Source organism: Gopherus flavomarginatus, chromosome 4 (genome assembly GCF_025201925.1).
Source record: "Gopherus flavomarginatus isolate rGopFla2 chromosome 4, rGopFla2.mat.asm, whole genome shotgun sequence".
Classification (NCBI taxonomy): domain Eukaryota; kingdom Metazoa; phylum Chordata; order Testudines; family Testudinidae; genus Gopherus; species Gopherus flavomarginatus.
The window spans coordinates 28141199-28151962 of NC_066620.1; the positions used below are offsets into that span (position 1 = coordinate 28141199).

The 10764-nt window shown below is 50.3% G+C and overlaps 1 non-coding gene across 1 annotated transcript; it reads left to right on the plus strand.

Annotated features, from left to right (window-relative positions):
• The first annotated feature begins 448 nt into the window (after window positions 1-448).
• On the plus strand, window positions 449-522 carry TRNAK-CUU (transfer RNA lysine (anticodon CUU)). Its single transcript has one exon. It is a non-coding gene; the product is annotated as a tRNA-Lys (tRNA).
• Window positions 523-10764: the final 10242 nt, after the last annotated feature.

Genomic DNA, 10764 nt, shown 5'->3' on the forward strand with positions numbered 1-10764 from the left:
TTGAATATCTGTAGAATTGTTGTTAGTACTGAAGTTTCTCATTTTGAAGTTATGCTATTAGATTTCTTCTACAGTATATTTTGGTGCTGAAAGGTAAAAGGTTGCTTTGTGTGTGCTGTTATGGAGTGAAGTAACAAAGGTTGGTTGCAGAGAAGGTGTATGTGCCACCCCAGCTGTGGTTCCAGAGTCCAGAATTTGCATAAACTCACCCCCTTACCTGTGACTAACAAGCTTGCCCTGCTAACTCTTCCAGCAAAACAGGCCAAAGAAAGTGTATGCAAGCCCTGTACTGCAGCCCCAGTACTATTTTCGGTTCCTTCCCACAGATCTTTCACTCCGCACCAGTCCAGTTCCTTGCTGTTGCTTGTCCAACCACTGCATGCATGTGCTAGACCGGACCCTGAGCTGATTCCTGACTGTTGTGCTCCATACAGCCTGGCCTGTCTGTTTCTCTGTGGTGCAATGGGTCAGCACGTTTGGCTCTTAACTGAAAGGATGGTGGTTCAAGCCCACCCAGGGACAGTGATAAGCCTGTGCTACTTCCTTGCTTTCCTGCGGGCAGGGCCGGCTTTAGGCCAATTCAACCAATTCCCCTGAATCGGGCCCCGCACCCAAGCCCTGCTGGTGCACTGTACTAGGGTGGCCCAGCTTCCCCAGGGGGCAATTTAAAGGGTCTGGGGCTCCCAGCAGGGACTGGAGCCTCAGGCTCTTTAAATTGCCACCAGAGCCCCACTGCTGGAGACTTGGGGGCTATTTAAAAAGTCTGGGGCTCCCCTTGCTTCTACCACCGCGGCCCTTTAAACAGCCCCCGGAGTCCCGCCACATCCCCAGGGCTCCTGCTGCTATTCAAAGGGCTGGGGCGGTGGAAGCATGGGAGCCCCAGGCCCTTTAAATAGCCCCCGAGCCCTGGGCTGCTGCTGCTACCTTGGTGGAGGAGGGGGCACTTACCGTACAGGGTAGGCTGTACCCCCTGTACCCGCACCCCTGCCCACAGCCAGCCCCTGCTGCACCCCCTGCCCTGCCTGCACCAGCCCTGCACCCCGTGCCCTGTCTCCAGTCAACACTTGCTGCACTACCCTGCCTTAAGCCAGCCAGTCCCACACTCCTCTGTCTCGGGGCCTGCCAACCCCTGTGCACTCCCCTGAGGCCCTGCCTGAAGCCAACCAGCCCATTCCACCCCACATCCCCCTGCCTGCTGCCAGCCCCTGTCAGCAGCCAGTCCCACACACCTTGTCCTACCTGCAGCCAGCCCATTTGCAGCCAGTCCTGCACCTCCTGTCCTGTCTGCAGCCAGCCCCGCACGCCTTGCCCTGCTTGCAGCCAGACCCTACCTCAAGTCAGCCCCTGCCCTGCCTCCAGCCAGCCCCATGTCCACTGGTGTCCTGCAGTTCCCAGGGCAGTAACCCTGCACACACGCTGCAATGAGAGAGGCAGTGAACAGCTGTGACCCACACATGTGCACAGGGTGACCAGACAGCAAGTGTGAAAAATTGGAACAGGGTGGGGGTAATAGGATCCTATATAAGCAAAAGACCCCCCAAATCGGGACTGTCTCTATAAAATCGGGACATCTGGTCACGCTAGCACACCCCCAGGGAGTGGCGGGGACCCACACATGTGAAACGGAGCTCATTTCTAGTTCAGGCCCATCTTTTTAAAAAAGAATTTTAGGTAGGGTTAACATACATCCGTATTTTCCTGGACATGTCCAGCTTTTTGGTTCTTAAATAGACCATCTGGGAGAAATTTTTAAAAATATGGATGTATGGTAACCCTATAGGTACAAAAAATACATACTGTGGCACATCCCTTAAATCAGAACTTTTTACAGGGAACCGGCTGCTAAGAAATGAAAGGCTTTTATTTACATGGGTTTTTTTTTAGTCATCCCTGCCGGGGCCCCGCCGAATATGTTCGAATTGGGCCCCGCACTTCCTAAAGCTGGCCCTGCCTGCGGAGAGCCTCAAAGGTCCCATTTTGCTGTCTCTTGGCCTCAGTGCGTTCAGCTAGTGGCCCAAAGACCGGGCTGGATGTCATTCAGAAACCCATCTCCCAGCAGCTGTTCCAGAGGCTCAGGTTTAATCCTCAAGGCCGAGCATAAAAACTTTCAGCCAGGAACATTTCGCTCTCTCCCCACCTCCGCCCAAGTGGCAAAGGAGAAGCAGACGAGACATGCTGGCTCAAAGACGCCTCCCTCCCACTTCCCTGTAGGCTGTGCAAAGCTCTTGGCCTGCCTCACGCCTTGTCAGGAAAGCGCGGCCATGCTGCTCACGCCTGAGTCACGTCCGCAGCCTGGCCTGCCCTGGCTGACGGTGTGCAGAGCCAAGCCAGTCAATGGCAGTTTGAGTCAGGAGCCTAGGCTCTTTCCCCTGACAGCCACACACACAGCACTGCCTGGTGTCCCGAGAGCCTCCTTCCTGTTCTCCCGCAGCACACGCTGCCTGCCAGTGTGGGTGGGAAAAGGGGACCAGGAAGTACTGCAGCCTCATTCCAGGACAGGAGGCCCTCGCCATACCCAGGCCTGCCTCTTGCCTTCAGTCCAGGTAGCCTCATGGCCTAGGCTCTTGGTGCTCTGCTGGTCACTGCCTTGCTGGAAGGCCCTGAGGGAAAAGAAGCAAGCACACATGTAGCAAAGGATGGCTTTGATCCATTAATCTCTGGGTTATGGGCCCAGCACACTTTTGCTGCACCATTCTGCTGGTTTTTCATGACCGCTGCCACTCAGCCACCACTATCTGGATTAGCACCTTATGCGCTCTCACGCTGGCAGGCAGATGCGCAGTCTGCTAGGCAGCTGTCCTGGTCACAGGATATTACAGCTTCTACAGGGTAAAAGGGATCTATTTGGGGTTTGGACCCCATTGGGAGCTGGATAGCTGAGTGCCAGAGACGGGAGCACTTCTTAAACTGTTTTCAGTTAAGCCTTCAGCTTCACCCTCACCTGAAAAGTACTCACCATTAATGGGTATGGGTTCCAAATGCCAAAAGCATGTGGGAGGTAAGAATGGGTGTTTAGCTGTCTGTGGCTGTTTTAGTTGATTTTCTTTTTGCTGTTCCTGGTGTGTAAAGACAGAGACATTTTTGAATCTCTTAAAATTGCTGTTAGTGCTACAGTCCCTCACCTTAAGCTTATGCTATTAGATCTCTTCTGTGATATATTGTGGTTCTGAAAGGTAAAAGGTCGCTCTGTGTGTGGCATTATGGAGTGAGGTAGCAAATGTTCGTTGCAGAAATGGGGCATGTGCCACAACAGTCCTGCCCCCCAACTACATTCTCTGAGTCCAACCTGCAAAATTTCCATGCAGTCAGAGTGGAAAAGAGCATTTTACCTAACTGTGAAGTTGCTTACAACTTTCAGTGTGTAAGTGAGATCAGAACCCCCCACTTTAATTACATCTAAAATTTATACTTAACTACTAGCGATCTTAGGTCTGTAGCATAGAACTGAATTTGTACTACAATTACAAAGAGCTTTATTATTAAACTAGAAAAGAAAAAAAGCCATAAAATCTGCAGTTAGAAACTTCGAAAAAAACCCATAATATTAAATTTAAATATTCATTTTCACCTTTTTTTTATTTCACTATGCTTTGGAACCCATGTCCCTTGCCTAATGAGATATATGTAGGTTCGAGTGACTCCCAAAAGCATGAACTGCTAAGGACCGTTCTACTGTCCTTGATTCATATCACCAGGATAACTACACTTTATTATTCCTGCCTTAGTAAGAAAGAGATTGGGGATCTCACAGCAGCCGAAATGACCATTTGGACAAGCACCCCCATCATGCAATGCGGGGTGGGTGTGACCATGCACATCAGCAACAAAAGACTTTTACAACACATCACCAACAGATGTCAGGGTAGAGTTCATTCTGACCCTGCTTACATCCTCCCCACAACCAAGAATTGGTGCTCCTGGTAAATCACACTCCCTATTATACCAAATCATTGGTATTGAATGCTGAAGTCACAGCTAGCAAAAGTAGCCACCCATCTCTGCCCTGCAGCATCCAGCTTAGCCCTTGTTAACACATAAGTCAGTGGATTGTTCTCTGTCCATACCTGAAACTGAGCACCACACAAGTAGTCTCCAAAGTTCTCAGTGATGGCCCATTTCAAGCCCAAGAACTGCAGCTGGTGGATGGGATAGCAAGTTTCGCTATCAGACAGTCCTCAGCTGGCAAAGGCTACAGATTTACATTTGCCTTCCACTTCCTGGTACGAGACTGTTCCCAAACCCTCCAAACTGGCATCAGCATGCAGGATAAATGGCTTGTTTGAGTCAGCAGAGACTAGGACTGGCACATGAATCAGGTAAATAATGATTTCCCGTAAAGCTCTGTCACATCTCTCATCCTGCCATGTCCCAAATGGAGAGGAGAGGAGCCCCGCCCCTGTCCCAGCCCAAGAACACCAGATCTGTGGAGGCAAGATGTCTGTAGCCCAAACCAGCTGGAGCTGCTGGGGGGAGGAGTTCTCCCCTCAGCCCAGGCCCACTGGAGTTGCTATTGCAGTGGGGGAGAGATGTCTTTCATCTAGTTCTTAGATGCCCTGATAAGAGGGGGGTTGAGTTTTTTCTTCCCACCTACAGCTCAAACTTCTTTTTCTCCCACCACTTTCTGCTCTAGCCTGATCTCCTCTTTCACCTCAATTCTCTTTTTCCTGGTCTTGTTCCAGAGCCCTGACAGCCCAGTTCTCTGCCCTAACCCCGTGCCCTCTACTGCACCCTGAACCTCTTATTCTAACCCCACCCTAGAGCCTGCACTCCCAGGGCCAGTGCCCTCATCCACCTGCACTCCAACTCTCTGTCCCATGTACCCTGATTTAGGGTGTACTAATAATATGAAATTGGATAATATGATGAAAATTTAATTTATTAGCTTACATTTTATTTAATTTAATTGAGTTACAAAGTTACAGTTGCTTTACTGCTATTCAATAGATACGTAGGGCATTATATGCAACAAAGTTTTGGTTAATGTCTCTTACCACACTTCTTTGATAACCTGGTGGTAAGAGACACAGAACCAGCCTTGCAGTTCAGGTTTATGAATTCTTGAGTGAAAGATGCAGCGCTTAGAAAAAGCTACTGTTACTTAGGGTTTACTTGACTAAGTTAAACTTAAAATCAAAACCTAATAAACAAAGAATAAAAACTTACGTAAATGGAGCTTAGCCTAGTTCCCTTGAAACTTAAAGTTTCAGAACAAGTACAGCCTACTGCTAGTACATAGAGAGAGAGTGGAGGAAATAAGTCAGAATGATAGAGTGAAGTGCTCTAGTGAGGTGGGCTACCTCTTTTATAGGGCAAAAGCACCGGAAATCCTTTCTCCTATGTCCAAATTTCATTCCTCAACCACAAAACGTTAGGGTACGCTTACTTCACAGGCTAGTATGTTTGTGCATGTTGATGACATGTACATATGCACATAAGTTCCCTGTGTTGTACCTGTTAAGTCTGTGGGTAGAATACTGAAAAAAAAAACCCTATGCCATTCTCCATTGTCGATTGGTCTAAGTAAAGGTCTTAGACAGGCGTGAGTACTTATCTATTTAAGTAAAAAGATACAGGTCAACTTTGATTTCTTAGTAAAAGGTCACAATATAGATATGCTAACCTTGCCTTAGCTTAACATACAGGATATGGCCTGTAGGGTCTCGTAAGTCATGTGCCCCAGCCTCCTAATCATTTCTATTGCCCGCCGCTGGACCCTCTCCAAATTGTCCACATCCCTTCGCATGTGGAACCCAACCCCAAAAGTACCCACATTTCACCCCAATGGCCCCCAAATGCCAGATTTTAATATGTACATAGGGTGCTCCCATGGTCATGTCACTCCCGAGCTCGCTAGTGGAGCCTGCTGGTGGAGAACAAGGTCAAAATCAGCCAGGACGTCGCTCAGTCAATTCCCTGTGCTCCCAGCAGGTGGTATCGGAAAGCTCAAAGATGGCTCACTTCTCCTTCTCTCATCAGCTTCAGGCCCCAGGGTTACAAATGCCCAAACTAGTTGGGATTCTGCCCTGGGCTCAGGGTGTGGGGCTGCTCTGAGGGGATGGACTTGCACACTTGGGATATTAGTGCAAAGATACAATTTCAATTTCTCTTAGAGAAATTTGAGGGCAATTTATATTTGGTAAAATCTTATTTCGTGAAAGAAAAGCTGCAGTGATAGCCTGGTTACTGGGGTGCAAAACACTTTCCTCCTGCAAGAAACAAGAAGTTAGAATTAGACATTTACATCATTTGTTCCAATGTTGGCACAGGTTTAATTTTGCTTCTGTGCAGGTTTGTTTCAAGTGGTGACTGTTTTGGTTTATTGGGTTGTTTTGGTTTTTTAAGTTGGAATGGAGATTTTAATTGACATTTGCTGGATTCGAATGGCTGACCTGCAACACCAGTTTTGACATACTTCTGCATATTTTATACAGATTTGGCCAGTAGTCAAGGATACAATTCCTTTATAGGAGGTTTTAGAGTTCAGGCTTATTTATTTGATGTTATTTTATCATCCTGCTGTAGCACACCTTTTTGATAAAACCTTGAAATTATTAATTTATGGCATTTGTTAGTTTTTATTTTTTAAAACAAAGTTTTTCTTAATGTTTGGGTTTTAAATTAAGCATTGTTTTTGGTTTCAAATTTTCATTTAGGTTTTGGTTGTTGATGGGATCTTTAAGAACTTTGGATTTAATACTAAAATTTGGACAGATTTAGCTTATTGAAAGTAAACTGTTCACTATTTTATTTTAATAAAGGTTGTATTGCTGTAAACCCTGGCCAGTGGGAGAGGAGATGAGCCTGGCCTTTAACTGAGAAGGAGCAGAGGCATGGGAGAGGCCAGGTGATGGGGGGCACAGCCCCCCAATTTTTTTTGTCTACCCACCTCAGTCTCCCACCAAACGAGAAGAGTCTGATGCCACTCCTGCTGGTCACTGGGTATCACTGCTGCTCCATGGGAAACATGCTCTGTGCATTACCCAGCTTGGTGAGAAATACACTCTGTGCCTTACCGTGACTGGTCCGTGGGTGTCACTGCTCCTAGAAGGCAGACACACGCTGTGCATTACACCACCTGACCGCTGGGTGTCATTGCTGTATCAATGGAAACACTTTCTGTGCATTATCCTGAATGACCACGAGGTGTCACTGCTGCTCCAAGGGAAACATACTCTGTGTGTTACCCTGATTGGCCACTTGGTGTCACTGCTGCGCCAAGCAAAACACCTTCTGTGCATTACTCTGACTGCCCACTGGGTGGCACTGCTGCGCCAAGGGAGACATAAGAGCGGCCAGACTGGTTCAGACGCAAAGTCCATCTAGCCCAGTATCCTCCTGTCTTCTGACAGTGGCCAGTGCCAGGTGCCCCAGAGGGAATGAACAGAGCAGGGAATCATCAAGCGATCCATCCCCTGTTGCCCATTCCCAGCTTCTGACAAACAGAGGCTACAAGCACCATCCCTGCCCACCCTGTCTAAGAGCCCTTGATGGATCTATCCACCATAAACTTATCTAGTTCTTTTTTGAACCCTGTTATAGTCTTGCCCTTCACAACATCCTCTTGCAAGGAGTTCCACAGGTTAACTATGCAACTGTCTTGAGTTTACCCCCCCTCTCCTGGCAAGGTTGTATATGGAAAAGAGGATGAGGATGAGGAGAGCCATGATGTGTCTGTCAGTGGCTGGTGCCTCAGTTTCCTCTAGGCAGCAGTGCTGCAGGCTCCTTTGGTCTGTGCCCATGCAACTGTGTCTGGGGAAGGAGGAGTAGAGGCTCATTCTTCGCAGCCCCACGCCCCACCCCCAGCAGCTGGGGAATCCAGGCCAAATTTAATCCTGGTAGCTGGGCTGGGATTACCCTGGGCTGGGGTAGGGCTGGGGAGGAATTGGGAGGGATACAGACGCACCTGCTCTGAGGGAAGATCCTCCCATTCCCTGCCAACCCCATTCACTCCTTGCAGCACGGCACCCCCTAGCATTTCTTTCTCTGTCATGGGAGCTGTCTGCTGCTTCTTCTCCCTTAGCATCATCTCTCCCCATCCTGGAGCACTGGCATTGCCCATCCTGTGCAAACAGGCAGGCCCCGGTGTGCCCCATGGCACTGCCCTGCAATTGTGGAGGCAGCTGTTAGATGGAGCCATATCAAAATATGGGGGTGGGCAAGGCTGGGGACCAGGACTCCTGGGTTCTCCCCTCAAATGTGGGAGGGGAGTGGAGATTAGGGGGTAGAGTGGGGGAGGGACAGGGCTGGGATCCAGGGCTACTGCTTTTTCTGGGTTTCTCCACCTCCTGCAGCTGCCTCGATCCTTTCAATGTGTTTCCTGTTCCATATTCATTTGCTGACTTGTGTAAATCACCCCAGAGGTGGCTGCATCTCAGTGTTGGGTGAGGCACCCTTGGCTGCATCACCTCCTAACTGCATCTCTCTCCCCCTTCGGGTGACCCTGCAGCACTCAGCAAACATCCACAAGATCATGGGGCACTTTGAGCACTGCGCAGGCAGGGGCCAGGCGCCCAGGCCTCCCTCCAGAGAATGGGACACAGCATCGACTACTTTTTACAGGGATTAAAAAGGGGCAAAGGAGGGCAAATCAGAGGAGTAGGTGGCCAGGGTCTGAGCAGGGGGTGGAAATTGACTGGTCGGGGGTCAAGCAGCTGGAGGCAGAGTTAGGAGAGGGACTGAAGGCAAAGTCAGGGAGGTGGGAACGAGCCAGAGTTAAGCCCGGAGGGAGGCGCTGCCAGAGGGTTAAACCCCGGCACAGGCAGGGGCCGAGGGGGAACAGTTATCCCGGTGGGCTGAGACTCCAGTATTTGCAAACATGGGTGAGGGGAGCAGAGGGCTTTTTTATTTCCCCTCTCACAGGCAGCACCTCTCAGCATGGACTTCCCAGGGCTGAGCTCTTAAAGGCACAGGCATCCCACTGCCTAGACACTGCAGCTCCTCTCTGATGTAACCTACTGAGGTGCTGCAGTAGGAGACTCAATTCAGTGAAACTGGGCATTCCCTATACGCCCCCCAGCCAGGGGGTTGTGCACCCCCTCCCCGATTTTCCCCAACACCCCCTCCTTCAGTGGTCAGGTAGTTACATGCAGCGCTGCCAATGTTATCATTGGTTGCAAATTTGAATGGAAATTGAAACGTTAACACACACACTTTAAAAGCAGATACAACGTATGAAAACTACTTGTACCTGAGAACGTCAAATAGGTTTGGAAAGTCTGGACAAAGCCGGGTCTCCTCACCCAGCTGTTGTGTTTGCTGACAATGTTGGTGCATTGGCTTCGGCAGTGTTGGCCAACCTTAGAATTTCAAATGATGATTTATAAGCGAGGTGTGAATGAGCTCTCCCCTGGCAACTACTGATGACCAGGGTTGGGGGGAAGCTTTGGGACCAGACTGTATTTACATGAACTCACCTAGTCTGCTGAGGTATCCAGCGGACAGAGCTGGGCTGCCTCTGCTCTAGGTGCCTGGAGGAGGGAAGGTGTGTGGGGCTCCAGCCTGGGACTCTTCCTCCCTCCTGCCAAGGCCTGACTATTAATCCCAGCGCTGGCACTCCTTTCTTCAAGTGCCATGTGGGCCAGAGGAAACGTGTGGTAGGAAGCACAAGGGCCAAGCTTGTGAACATCAGGTGCAGCACCAAGAATCCCAACTATCAGGGTAGCAAGTTCTAGAGCCCTATCCCATTGTGGCCATCCCTGCCAAAGACCTGGCTCTCGGAGGTGTGAGTCACCCAGCAGGAGGGGAAAGATTCACTCTTACACAGCTGGAGACAGGGGAGTTGAGCTCTGGGGCATTACCACAAGCATGGGTGGGTGGCAAGTTTGTAGAAATTTTGGTGGTGCCCAGAACCCGCCCCCAAACTCCACCTCCACCTGCCTAAGACTCTGGGAGGGGGTTTGGGGGGGATTAGGGTGCAGGATTCAGGCTTTAGGATGGAGTTTGGGTGCTGGGTGTAGGCTCCGGCAGGGTTGTAGAAAGGGGTGAGAGGTGCAGGCGGGAAGGAGTGTGTGGGAAGGGGTGCACCCTCTGGGAGGGAGCGTAGGGCTGAGGATGAGGGATTCGTGATGCAGGAGGGGACTCAGGACTGGGGCAGAGTATCAGGGTTCAGAGGGAGCTCAGGGTTGGGGGTGTTGGAGAGGCTGAGGGCAGCCTGCACTAGGACTCTGGGGCAGCAGTTCTGCCCAGAATCCCTCTACTCCAGCAGCAGGAGCAGGCAGGGGACAGGCACATGCTGCTTTTTGTCAGGCAGGGATGCACCACAGCAGAGGGGAGGGGTGCCATGCAGGGGCCAGGGAAAGAGACCCAACTCCAAATATTGCTGGAGCATTGCCCGAAGCCCTGAATGTTCCTGGAGCACGAGCACCACAAATGTATATAACCTGCCGCCTATGACCACAAGCCAACACAAGGTCCCACTGAGATTTGAACTCAGATTACAGGATTCAGAGTCCTGAGTGCTGCCCATTACACCATGGGAGCAGCTTGTGCTGCCTTCTCTGCACATCGGTGACCCTCATGGGTCTGGCTTGTGTAAGGGGGCTCTTGGCCCTTTACTAAAACTTAGTGTGCGTGTGTGGGGGGGGGTTGGTTGGCTAGTTCCCAGCACCAATAGAAGGGGGAAGGATCAATGGGAAACCAGGACCCTGAGACTGACAGTCCCCAGGGACAATGGGGAGAGGCCAAAGCTCCAAGTTAGCTGCACTGACAGGCCAGACAGTGTAATAAGAGAGTCACCAGGCCAGGGGGTCCCATCCTCCATGTGAG